At 40.2% G+C, this 13,808-nt stretch overlaps 1 non-coding gene across 1 annotated transcript; it reads left to right on the forward strand.

Annotated features, from left to right (window-relative positions):
* The first annotated feature begins 11,750 nt into the window (after window positions 1-11,750).
* LOC112760601 (small nucleolar RNA R71) lies at window positions 11,751-11,858 on the forward strand. The gene has a single exon (XR_003181034.1). It is a non-coding gene; the product is annotated as a small nucleolar RNA R71 (small nucleolar RNA).
* The last annotated feature ends 1,950 nt before the right edge of the window (window positions 11,859-13,808 follow it).

Consider the following 13,808-nt stretch of genomic DNA (forward strand, 5'->3'; position numbering starts at 1 on the left):
TAGCCAATCCATATCAAAGAAGTACCCTACCTCCCTAGACGAAGTGCAGGAGCGAGCAGAAAAATACATCAACATGGAAGAAAACGCTCGATTGGGAGAGACCTCAAAATCTGGGGTCCCCTGCCGAGATAAAGACAAGGAATCCAAAAGGAAAGAAGATTGACAAGGGGAGAAAATAAAAAAATACCACAATTACACCCCTTTCAGGGCATCCCTAGTCGACGTATACAAAGAAGTCTGCCATACGGAGAAAATCCCCCCAGCTCGGCCACTCAAAGGCAAAAGAGGAGGAGGAAACCGGAATGAATACTGCGAATATCATCGAGTGTGAGGGCACTCCACCAACGAGTGCTTCGATCTAAAGAACATCATGGAAAAATTGGTGAGGGAAGGAAAACTAGATCGGTTTCTAGCCACCCGAGATGATGACCAAAGAAAGAGACGAAGGGACGAAGATATCGGACGAGCCGCGCGATCACCTCGTACACCGGAAAGACACGTCCACATGATACATGGTGGATTCGCAGGGGGAGGAATCTCCAAATCATCCCGCAAAAGATATCTCAAAGAAGTACATCATGTCGAGGGAAAGGAGGAGGCACCCGACATCCCTGCAATCACATTCACTAGAGAGGACGCATCCGGTATCATCTCGGGACACGACAACCCCATGGTCATCACCATCATACTGGCAAACGCCAATCTCCACAGCACATTAATAGACCAAGGGAGCTCCGCCGACATCTTGTTGAAAACAGCCTTCGACAAGCTCGGCCTAGAAGACAAGGAGCTTAGGGCATACCCGAATAGTCTGTTCGGATTGGGAGATACCTCGGTACAACGATTGGGATACGTATCACTACATACAACCTTCGGAAAAGGAAACCAATCCAAGACACTCAAAGTATACTACATTATGGTCGACGTGAGTTCAGCCTACAATGCTCTAATAGGTCGGACAACACTAAATCAACTCGGTGCAATAGTCTCAACTCCACATCTATGCATGAAATTCCTAACTATAGAGGGGATAGCCACAATAAAAGCATATCAAAAGATGGCACGCCGTTGTTATAACGAAAGTCTAAACCTCAGAGGCAAAGGAGAAGAGTTTCATACAATTGAGCTTGGCGGAGTTCAGAGACGAGAAGAACTCCGTCCGTAGCCAGAAGGTGAGATAGAGAAGGTTCAGATTGGAGACACCTCAGACAAAACGACTAATATTGGCACGATCCTAAAATGAGATGGAAAGGAATTACTAGTACAGTTCTTACGAGATAATGCCGATCTCTTTGCATGAAAATCTGCAGACATGCCAGGCATAGACCCCAAGCTAATGTGTCACAAATTGGCGGTCTACCCAGGATCTCGGCCGGTACAGCAGAGACGAAGAAAACTTGGGCCAGAGCGATCCCAAGCTGTGGAAGAACAGGTATAAACACTACTGGAGGCAGGATTCATAAGAGAAGTCAAGTACCCACTATGGCTAGCTAACGTCGTCTTGGTGAAAAAATCAAATGGGAAGTGGCGAATGTGCACCGACTACACGGACCTCAACAAAGCCTGCCCAAACGATCCTTACCCACTTCCAAGTATTGACGCTCTGGTAGATGCTTCCTCCAGATATAGATATCTCTCGTTCATGGATGCATATTCTGGATACAACCAAATCCCCATGTATATACCAGATCAAGAAAAGACCTCGTTTTTAATGCCAAAAGCAAATTACTGCTACATTGTGATGCCTTTCGGTCTCAAGAATGCGGGTGCTACTTATCAAAGGCTAATGAATAAAGTCTTCTCAGATCACATCGGGAAAATCATGGAAGTCTATGTGGACGACATGTTGATAAAGACACAAAGTGAAGAGACATTATTATCCGACCTGGCTCAAGTGTTTGACACTATAAGGAAGCATGACATGCGACTCAATCCCGCAAAATGCACCTTTGCAGTAGAAGCGGGCAAATTTTTAGGTTTCATGCTCACACAAAGAGGAATTGAAGCAAATCCGAATAAATGTCAAGCCATACTCAACATGAAAAGCCCAACCTGTGTCAAAGAAGTACAGCAACTCAATGGGAGATTGGCCACCCTATCCAGGTTCTTAGCAGGATCAGCAATAAGATCTCTCCCCTTCTATGCTACTTTAAGGAAGGGAAAGCAGTTCAAATGGACAACAGAATATGAACAAGCCTTCCAAGACTTCAAGGAATTCTTAGAACGGCCACCTATCCTATCTCGGCCACGAAAAGGAGAATCGCTTATATTATATCTCGCAGTAGGAAGCCGTGCAATAGCCTCAACACTAGTCAGAGAAGACGAAAGTGGGCAACAACCCGTCTACTTCATTAGTAAAGTGCTACAGGGATCCGAGTTGAACTACCAGAAAATAGAAAAGTTTGCCTATACTCTCGTTCTAACATCTCGACGACTTCGCCCGTACTTCCAGGCTCACACAATTAAGGTTCGAACTAACCAGCCCATAAAAGGAATATTGCAGAAAACAGATTTAGCAGGCAGAATTTTACAATGGGCAGTCGAGTTATCCGAGTTTGACCTCCAATATGAAGCTCGGACAGCCATCAAATCACAGTATCTGGCCGACTTCATCGCAGAATTCACAGATGCCCCGGAAATCCCCACAGAATGGAATCTCTATGTGGACGGTTCTTCAAATAAGACTAGAAGCGGTGCAGGTGTGATAATAGAAAGCAACCAAGGAACCCAAGTTGAGCTCTCCCTCAAATTCGGGTTCCCGGCCTCAAACAATCAGGCGGAATATGAAGCGTTATTAGCTGGTTTGAAGCTGGCTAAAGAGGTTGGAGCTCAAAAACTCAACATTTACAGTGATTCACAAAGAGTCACCTCACAGATAACAGGGAACTACCAAGCCAAAGATCCCACCATGAAAAAGTATTTAGATAAAACCAAGGAACAACTCAGATAACTCGGGGAATATAAGATCTGCCACATACCCTGAAAACAAAATGCCCGAGCTGACGCACTCTCGAAACTAGCCAGCACCAAACCAGGGGGCAACAATAGAAGCCTCATCCAGGAAATGCTACAGAACCCGTCAATCCTGGAAGAGGAAAAAGTTCTAGCCATAACAAGTCAGGACCAAGGATGGATGACCCCCATAATTAACTACTTCAAAGCAGAAACACTTTCCACAGAAGAAAAGGAGGCAAAGAGGTTAAAAAGGGAGGCATAGTACTACACTATCATAAACAACATCCTGTACAAAAGAGGGATCTCAATACCATTACTAAAATGTGTGCCGACCAACAACACAAAGGAAGTGCTAGAGGAAGTACACGGCGGCATTTGCGGCAATCATCTCAGAGCACGAGCTCTCGCCAAAAAGTACTCCGGGCGGGATTTTATTGGCCAACTCTACAAAAAAAGCTACAGAATTTTTAAAGACATGTCCACCATGTCAGAAACATCCCAACTTTCACATCGCCCCGCCAGAAGAGCTCATCAGCGTAACTTCACCTTGGCCGTTTGCAAAATGGAGACTTGATCTTCTCGGACCCTTCCCCCAGGGATCAGGACAAGTTAAATTCCTCATAGTAGGGGTAGACTATTTCACAAAGTGGATCGAGGCAGAGCCCCTAGCCAACGCCACTGCTCAAAGAATCTGGAGATTCCTATATAGAAACATTGTCACAAGGTTCGGGGTTCCACACTCTATCACTATAGACAATGGCACTCAATTCACAGATGCAGGCTTCAGAAAATTAGTAGCCGACTTGAACATAAAGCACCAGTACACCTCCGTGGAACATCCGCAAGCCAATGGACAGGCTGAAGCTGCCAACAAAGTCATATTGGCTGGATTAAAATGGAGATTACAAGACGCAAAGGGAGCTTGGGCAGAAGAGCTTCCACAAGTTCTATGGGCATATCGAACGATGCCACACTCCACCACAAAGGAATCCCCCTTCCGGTTAGCATACGGAATAGAGGCGATGATTCCAGTAGATATTGAGGAAGGATCGCCCAGAGTGGTCCATTACAATGAGGGAGCAAACTCCCAACTTCAGAGGGAAGAGCTCGACCTACTACCTGAAACCCAAGAAAGAGCTCGGATTAGGGAAGAAGCACTAAAACGTCGAATGGCTTCCAGATATAATCAAAGGGTAGTGCCGAGAAGTTTCACAGAGAATGATCTCATCCTAATCCGAAATGATATTGGAACAACTCGACCAGGAGAAGGAAAGTTGGCAGCAAACTGGAAAGGACCCTACCGAGTTGTAGAAGTACTTGGGAAGGGCTACTACAGACTGTCCGAACTCGATGGACGAGAGCTTCCCAAATCATGGCACGCCTACAACCTAAGAAGGTACTACAGCTAGAAACAGTAAAAGATCTCACTATTAGATGCACTCTTTTTCCTGAAAGGGTTTTTTAATAAGGCACCAAGTTGAGACTTAGACACTATCCGACTAAAAGGGATGAAAAATTCCCACATGTATATATTTGCACTTTCCTTTGAATAAAATATATATTTTAGATATTCTACAAGTTTCCAAGACGCATTAATCTGAAGCATTCATCGTCCGATTATAAAGCAACAGATCGGCATAAAAGTGAAAAACAATTTCACTGCACGATCACGATAAAGACAATTGTCCGATAAAGGTGAAAACGCGATTCACCTAAAAGACGATCTAAAGATAGCAACCACCTTCTACAAATCGGCAAAGATGAACACAGAATAATGTAAGAAGTTATCGAAAGTGATCCGAAAAAGAACCTGACGAGGTCTTATGGATTGCTAAATAATAACTCAAAGACTGGCCGACGTTAAGAAGTCGGACCAAGTCAACCTAAGTTATAAGTAAACCCTAGAAAGAGGTCTGGCCAACCCTATTAAAGAGGATTACTTTAACTTAGAAGGGCCCGACATGACAAAGTCAGCCCAAAATGAAAAGTTATAAAAGTAGTCCCTGAAAGAGACTTGACAAAGGTCCAAAAAAAGGACTACAAAAATAACTTAGAAAGAGGACGACACAAAGAAGTCGACCTCCTACAAACAAGTTATAAAAGTAATCCCTGAAAGAGATCTAACAAAGATCCAAGAAAGAGGATTACAAAAATAACTTAGAAGTGATCGACATAATGAAGTCGGTCTCCTACAACAAACAAGTTATAAAAGTAATCCCTGAAAGAGATCTGACAAAGATCCAAGAAAGAGGATTACAAAAATAACTTGGAAAAGATCGACATGACGAAGTCGTTCTCCTACAACAAACGAGTTATAAAAGTAATCCCTGAAAGAGATCCGACAAAGATCCAAGAAAGAGGATTACAAAAATAACTTAGAAGAGATCGACATAACGAAGTCGGTTTCCTACAATAAACAAGTTATAAAAGTAATCTCTGAAAGAGACCTGACCAAGGTCCAAAAAAGAAGATTACTAAAAGTAACCGACAAAAGATCGACATGAGGACGTCGGTCAACTACTTGGAAAAGGACAAAGAAGTCGGTCATGGTTTGCTAATCGGATCCACGCATCTACGACCTCCAAGTACAAAGCAGTTCAAAGAGGCTGAGCAACAAGGGTTCAACATTCTCGAAACATATAAACTAGGACAGGTGAAAGCAAGCATGACATAAAATAACAAAGCTTCAGGGTCAGACCCAAAAGCTTAGAAGCTACTCGTTGTGTTTTTCAAAATAATGGGTTGCTAAATAAGCAACCAGAAAGAGTGTCAGCAAAATAAACCAACTACTAAATAAAGAGTTTTAAAGCCCAACAGCCGGGCCAACTACAAAAATATCCAAAATAAATCAGCTAAGGATTAGAAGACTTTTTAGCAGCATCAGCCTGAGGAGAAGGAGGGCGGGCCTGGAGAGGAACAGCATCCACAGTACCATCGTCCCAGTTTAAGATCTGGCAGTCAGGATCAGAAGCGGGAGGGCCGACTGGTATGCGAAATTGTGATCCCTGGTTGTAAAATTTGTTGTTCGTTCTCTCCCTAGCAATGGCGCCAACAAACTGGTGCACAATACCATGGTCCAAACATAACTTCACAACTTCGCACAACTAACCAGCAAGTGCATTGGGTCGTCCAAGTAATAAAACCTTACGTGAGTAAGGGTCGATCCCACGGAGATTGTCGGGTTGAAGCAAGCTATGGTCACCTTGTAAATCTCAGTCAGGCGGATATCAAATGGTTATGGAGTTTTCGAATAATAATAATAAATAAACAAAAAATAAAGATAGAAATACTTATGTAATTCATTGGTGAGAATTTCAGATAAGCGTATCGAGATACTTTCGTTCCTCTGAATCTCTGCATTCCTGCTGTCTTCATCCAATCAGTCTTACTCCTTTCCATGGCAAGCTTTCTGTAAGGGCATCACCGTTGTCAATGGCTACATCCCATCCTCTCTGTGAAAATAGTCCAAATGCTCTGTCACGGCATGGCTAATCATCTGGAGGTTCTCGATCATACTGGAATAGGATTTACTATCCTTTTGCGTCTGTCACTACGCCCAGCACTCGCGAGTTTGAAGTTGGTCACAGCCATCCCTTCCCAGGTCCTACTCGAAATACCACAGACAAGGTGTAGACTTTCTGGATCTCAGGAATGGCCATCCATGGGTTCTAACTTATACCACGAAGATTCTAATATCTCGGACTCGGTCCCCTGTATTAGATATCCAAGAGATATTCATTCTAGCTTGTTTGCATGTAGAACGGAAGTGTTTGTCAGGCACGCGTTCATAAGTGAGAATGATGATGAGCGTCACATAATCATCACATTCATCATGTTCTTGGGTGCGAATGGATATCTTAGAAGTGGAATAATTTGAATTGAATAGAAAAACAGTAGTACTTTGCATTAAATCATGAGGAACAGCAGAGCTCCACACCTTAATCTATGGAGTGCAGAAACTCTACCGTTGAAAATACATAAGTGATGAAGGTCCAGGCATGGCCGAATGGCCAGCCCCCAAATGTGATCAATAGATCAAAAGATAATCCAAAGATCATAAGATGTCTAATACAATAGTAAAAAGTCCTATTTATACTAAACTAGTTACTAGGGTTTACAGAAGTAAGTAATTGATGCATAAATCCACTTCCGGGGCCCACTTGGTGTGTGCTTGGGCTGAGCTTGAAGTTTACACATGGAGAGGTCATTCTTGGAGTTGAACGCCAGTTTGTAACGTGTTTCTGGCGTTCAACTCTGGTTCGTGACGTGTTTCTGGCGTTTAACTCCAGACTGCAGCGTAGAACTGGCGTTCAACGCCCATTTGTGTTGTCTAAACTCGGATATATATTGCTCGAAAGCCCTGGATGTCTACTTTCCAACGCAATTGGAAGCGCGCCATTTTGAGTTCTGTAGCTCCAGAAAATCCACTTTGAGTGCAGGGAGGTCAGAATCCAACAGCATCAGCAGTCCTTCTTCAACCTCTGAATCTGATTTTTGCTCAAGTCCCTCAATTTCAGCCAGAAAATACCTGAAATCACAGAAAAATGCACAAACTCATAGTAAAGTCCAAAAATGTGAATTTAGCATAAAAACTAATAAAAACATCCCTAAAAGTAACTCGATCCTACTAAAAACATACTAAAAACAATGCCAAAAAGCGTATAAATTATCCGCTCATCACAACACTAAACTTAAATTATTGCTTGTCCCCAAGCAACTGAAAATCAAATAGAATAAAAAGAAGAGAATATACTATAAATTCCAAAATATCAATGAAACATAGCTCCAATCAGATGAGCGGGACTTGTAACTTTTTGCCTTTTGAATAGTTTTGGCATCTCACTTTATCCATTGAAGTTCAGAATGATTGGCATCTATAGGAACTCAGAGTTCATATAGTGTTATTGATTCTCCTAGTTCAGTATCTTGATTCTTGAACACAGCTACTTTATGAGTCTTAGCCGTGGCCCTAAGCACTTTGTTTTCCAGTATTACCACCGTATACATAAATGCCACAGACACATAATTGGGTGAACCTTTTCAGATTGTGACTCAGCTTTGCTAAAGTCCCCAATTAGAGGTGTCCAGGGTTCTTAAGCACACTCTGTTTTTTCTTTAGACCTTGACTTTAACCGCTCAGTCTCAAGTTTTCACTTGACAACTTCACGCCACAAGCACATGGTTAGGGACAGCTTGGTTTAGCCGCTTAGGCCAGGATTTTATTCCTTTAGGCCCTCCTATCCACTGATCCTCAAAGCCTTAGGATCCTTTTTATTACCCTTGCCTTTTGGTTTTAAGGGCTATTGGCTTTTTGCTCTTGCCTTTTGGTTTTAAGAGCTTTTGGCTTTTTCTGCTTGCTTTTTCTTTTTCTTTTTTTTTTCTCAAGCTTTTCTCTATTCACTGGTTTTTCTTGCTTCAAGAATCAATTTTATGATTTTTCAGATTATCAAATAACATGTCTCCTTGTCATCATTCTTTCAAGAGCCAACATATTTAACATTCTTAAACAACAACTTCAAAAGACATATGCACTGTTCAAGCATTCTTCAGAAAACAAAAAGTATTGTCACCACATCAATATAATTAAACTAAGTTCAAGGATAAATTCGAAACTCATGTACTTCTTGTTCTTTTGAATTAAAAACATTTTTCATTTAAGAGAGGTGATGGATTCTTATTCACTACTTTAAGGCATAGACACTTAGACACTAATGATCATGTAATAAGACACAAACATAATTAAACATTTAACATAAGAAAATGAAAAATAGAAAATTTAAGAACAAGGAATGAGTCCACCTTAGTAATGGTGGCGTTTTCTCCTTGAGGAGCCAATGATGTCCTTGAGCTCTTCTATGTCTCTTCCTTGTCTTTGTTGCTCCTCCCCCATAGCTCTTTGATCTTCTCTAATTTCATGGAGGGTGATGGAGTGCTCTTGGTGCTCTATCCTTAGTTGTCCTCAATAATTGTGTGGAGGAAAATGTATCCCCTGAGGTATCTCAGGGATCTCTTGATTTGCAGTCAAATGTTCTACCATTGAGCTTTTGTCTTCCCTTTCCCTTTTCTAGAGGATTCTCCGGTCTTAGGTGCCATGGTAATGGAAAAATAAAAAGCTTTATGCTTTTACCACACCAAACTTAGAATATTGCTCGCCCTCGAGCAAGAAAAGAAAGAATAGATGAAGAAGAAGAAGAAATGGAGGAGAGGGAGAGAGAGATGTGTTTCGGCCAAGAAGAGGAGGAGGGGTTGTGTTGTGTGAAATTGAAGAAGAATAGAGGGGTTTATATAGTGAATGGAGAGGGGTTAGGTTCGGCCATTTAGGGTGGGTTTGGGTGGGAAAATGATTTTGAATTTTGAAGGTAGGTGGGGTGTATGAAGTAGGTTTATGGGGAAGAGTGGGTGGATGTAGGTGGTGAATAGGTAATAGGGAAGAGAGCTTGAGGTGATTGGTGAAGGGTTTTGGGGAAGGGTGTTTATTGGGAAGAGAGGATGAACATTGAGAAGAGGGAAGAGTATGAGTGGAGGTAGGTGGGGATCCTGTGGGGTCCACAGATGTTGAGATGATCCTGTGGGGTCCACAGATCCTGAGGTGTCAAGGAATTGCATCCCTGCACCAATTAAGCATGTAAAATGCCTTTGCATGAAATTCTGGCATTTAAACGCCGAATTGATGCTTGTTCTGGGCGTTCAGTGCCCAGATGCAGCATATTTCTGGCATTGAACGCCAGTTCTATGCTTGTTTCTGGTGTTCAGCGCCAGCTTTCCTCAGTGTGCATTCCTGGCGTCTGAACGCTAGGATGCTGCTTGTTTCTGGCGTTCAACGCTAGATCCATGCTCTGTTCTGGCGTTCAACGCCAGCCAGATGCTCCTTACTGGCGTTTAAACGCCAGTGAGTCCTTCCTCCAGGGTGTGATTTTTCTTCTGCTGTTTTTGATTTTGTTTTTGATTTTTCTATTTATTTTGTGACTCCACATGATCATGAACCTAATAAAACATGAAAGAACAACAAAAATAAAAATAAAATTAGATAAATAAAAATTGGGTTGCCTCCCAACAAACGCTTCTTTAATGTCAATAGCTTGACAGTGGGCTCTCATGGAGCCTTACAGATGTTCAAAGCATTGTTGAGACTCCCCAACACCAAACTTAGAGTTTGGATATGGGAGTTCAACACCAAACTTAGAGTTTGATTGTGGCCTCCCAACACCAAACTTAGAGTTTGACTGTGGGGGCTCTTATTGACTCTGTTTTGAGAGAAGCTTACTGTGCCTCTTTTCCATGTTTACAGAAGGATGTCCTTGAGTTTTAAACACAAGGGAGTCCTCATTCAATTGAAGGACTAGTTCACCTCTGTCAACATCAATCATAGCTCTTGCTACGGCTAGGAAGGGTCTTCCAAGGATGATGGATTCATCCTCATCCTTCCCAGTATCTAGAATTATGAAATCAGCAGGGATGTAAAGGCCTTCAACCTTTACTAACATGTCCTCTACTTGTCCATAAGCCTCTTTTCTTGAGTTGTCTACCATCTCTAATGAGATTCTGGCAGCTTGCACCTCAAAGATTCCCAGTTTCTCCATTACAGAGAGTGGCATGAGGTTTATTCCTGACCCAAGGTCACATAGAGCCTTCTCAAAGGTCATGGTGCCTATGGTACAAGGTATTAGGAACTTTCTAGGATCATGTTTCTTCTAAGGCAATCTCAGTTGATCCAATGCATTTAGTTTTTTGGTGAACAGGGGAGGTTGATCTCCCCAAGTCTCATTACCAAATAAATTGGCATTCAGCTTCATGATTGCACCAAGGAACTTGGCAACTTGCTCTTCAGTAACATCCTCATTCTCTTTAGAAGAGGAATACTCATTAGAGCTCATGAATGGCATAAGGAGGTTCAATGGAATCTCTATGGTCTCTAGATGAGTCTCAGATTCCTTTGGTTCCTCAGAGAAAAATTCTTTATTGATCACTAGACGTCCCAGGAGGTCTTCCTCACTGGGATTCACGTCCTCCTCCTCTCTTGTGGGTTCGGCCATGATAGTCAATTCAATGGCCTTGCAATCTCTCTTTGGATTCTCTTCTGTATTGCTTGGGAGAGTACTAGGAGGGGTTTCAGTGATCTTCTTACTCAGCTGGCCCACTTGTGCCTCCAAATTTCTAATGGAGGACCTTGTTTCATTCATGAAACTCAGAGTGGCCTTAGATAGATCAGAGACTAAGTTTGCTAAATTAGACGTATTTTGTTCAGAGGTCTCTGTCTGTTGCTGAGTGGATGATGAAAAAGGCTTACTATTGCTAAACCTGTTTCTTCCACCATTATTAAAGCCTTGTTGAGGCTTTTGTTGATCCTTCCATGAGAGATTTGGGTGATTTCTCCATGAGGGATTATAGGTGTTTCCATATGGTTCACCCATGTAATTTACCTCTGCTATTGCAGGGTTCTCAGGATCATAAGCCTCTTCTTCAGAAGATGCCTCTTGAGTACTGTTGGATGCAGCTTGCATTCCATTCAGACTCTGAGAAATCATTTTGACTTGCTGAGTCAATATTTTATTCTGAGCCAATATGGCATTCAGAGTATCAATTTCAAGAACTCCTTTCTTCTGAGGCATCCCATTACTCACATGATTCCTCTCAGAAGTGTACATGAACTGGTTATTAGCAACCATGTCAATGAGTTCTTGAGCTTCTGCAGGCGTTTTCTTTAGGTGAATGGATCCACCTGCAGAAGTATCCAATGACATCTTAGCTAATTCAGACAGACCATCATAGAATATATCCAGGATGGTCCATTCTGAAAGCATGTCAGAAGGACACTTTTTGGTCATTTCCTTGTATCTCCCCCAAGCTTCATAGAGGAATTCACCTTCTTTTTGTCTGAAGGTTTGAACATCCACTCTAAGCTTACTCAGCTTTTGAGGAGGAAAGAACTTGGCTAAGAAAGCCTTGACCAGCTTATCCCAAGAGTTCAGGCTATCTTTAGGTTGAGAATCCAACCATATTCTAGCTCTGTCTCTCACAGCAAAAAGGAAAAGCATGAGCCTGTAGACTTCAGGATCTACTCCATTAGTCTTAACAGTATCACAGATTTGCAAAAATTTAGTTAAGAACTGAAAGGGATCTTCAGATGGAAGTCCATGAAACTTGCAGTTTTGTTGCATCAGAGAAACTAATTGAGGTTTAAGCTCAAAATTGTTTGCTCCAATGGTAGGAATTGAGATGCTTCTTCCATGTAAATTGGAATTAGGTGCAGTGAAGTCACCAAGCATTCTCCTTTCATTATTATTATTTTCGGCTGCCATCTCCTCTTCCTGTTCGAAAATTCCTGTAAGGTTGTCTCTGGATTATTGTATTTTAGCTTCTCTTAGTTTCCTTTTTAGAGTACTTTCAGGTTCAGGATCTGCTTCAACAAGAATGTTCTTGTCCTTGCTCCTGCTCATATGAAAAAGAAGGGAACAGAAAATAATAATAGGGATCCTTTGTACCACAGTATAGAGGTTCCCTTGTTGTTAGTAGAAGAAGAAAGGGAATAAGAGTGAAGAAGAATGGATAATCCAAACATAAGGGTGAGGATAGGAGCAGTGATTTGAGATGAAGAGAAGTGTTAGTAAATGAATAAATAAATAGAAGGAGATGAGGGAGAGGGAATTTTGAAAATTAATTTTGAAAAAGAGTTAATGATTTTCGAAAATTAAGATAAAATTAAAATTAAAATTAAAATTAAAATTTAAACAATTAATTAATTAAAAAGAATTTTTTTGAAAAAGAGGGAGGTATTTTCAAAAATTAGAGAGGGAAGAGTAGTTAGGTGGTTTTGAAAAAGATAAGAAACAAACAAAAAGTTAATTAGTTAGTTGAAACAAATTTTGAAAATCAATTTTTAAAAGATAAGAAGATAAGAAGTTAGAAAAGATATTTGAAAGAGATAAGATAAAAAGATATTTTTGAAAAGATATGATTGAAATTAGTTTTGAAAAAGATTTGATTTTTAAAATCACAATTAATGACTTGATTCACAAGAAATCACAAGATATGATTCTGGAACTTAAAGTTTGAATCTTTCTTAACAAGTAAGTAACAAACTTGAAATTTTTGAATCAAAACATTAATTGTTGATGATATTTCGAAAATATGATATAAAATTAAGAAAAATATTTTTGAAAAATATTTTTTAAAAATTTTCGAAAATAAATAAGAAAAATGAAAAAGATATGATTTTTGAAAAAGATTTTTGAAAAAAAGATAAGATTTTTAAATTGAAAATTTGATTTGACTCATAAAAAAACAATTAAATTTTAAAAATTTTTTAAAAAGTCAATCCAAATTTTCGAAATTTATGAGTGAAAAAGGGAAAGATATTTTTTTTTATTTTTGAATTTTTAATGATGAAAGAGAAAAACATGAAAAAGACTCATAACATAAAAATTATGAATCAAAACACACAATGCATGTAAGAACACTATGAATGTCAAGATGAACACCAAAAACACCTTGAATGTCAAGATGAACATCAAAAACTTATTTTTGAAAAATTTTCAAGAAAAGAAAACAAGCAAGACACCAAACTTAGAAAATTTTCATGCATGGACACAATGAATGCAAGAATGCATATGAAAAACAAGAAAAGACACAAAACAAGAAAATATGAAGATCAAACAAGAAGACTGGACAAGAACAACTTGAAGATCATGAAGAACACTATGAATGCATGAATTTTCGAAAAATGCATAAAATTTTTTTAGAAAAAATGCAATTGATATCAAACTTAAAAATTGACTCAAGACTCAAACAAGAAACACAAAATATTTTTGATTTTTATGATTTTATTAATTTTTTTTTTCGAAAATTAATGTAAG

The sequence above is a fragment of the Arachis hypogaea genome, chromosome 16 (assembly GCF_003086295.3).
Source record: "Arachis hypogaea cultivar Tifrunner chromosome 16, arahy.Tifrunner.gnm2.J5K5, whole genome shotgun sequence".
In the NCBI taxonomy this organism is placed as follows: Eukaryota; Viridiplantae; Streptophyta; class Magnoliopsida; order Fabales; family Fabaceae; genus Arachis; species Arachis hypogaea.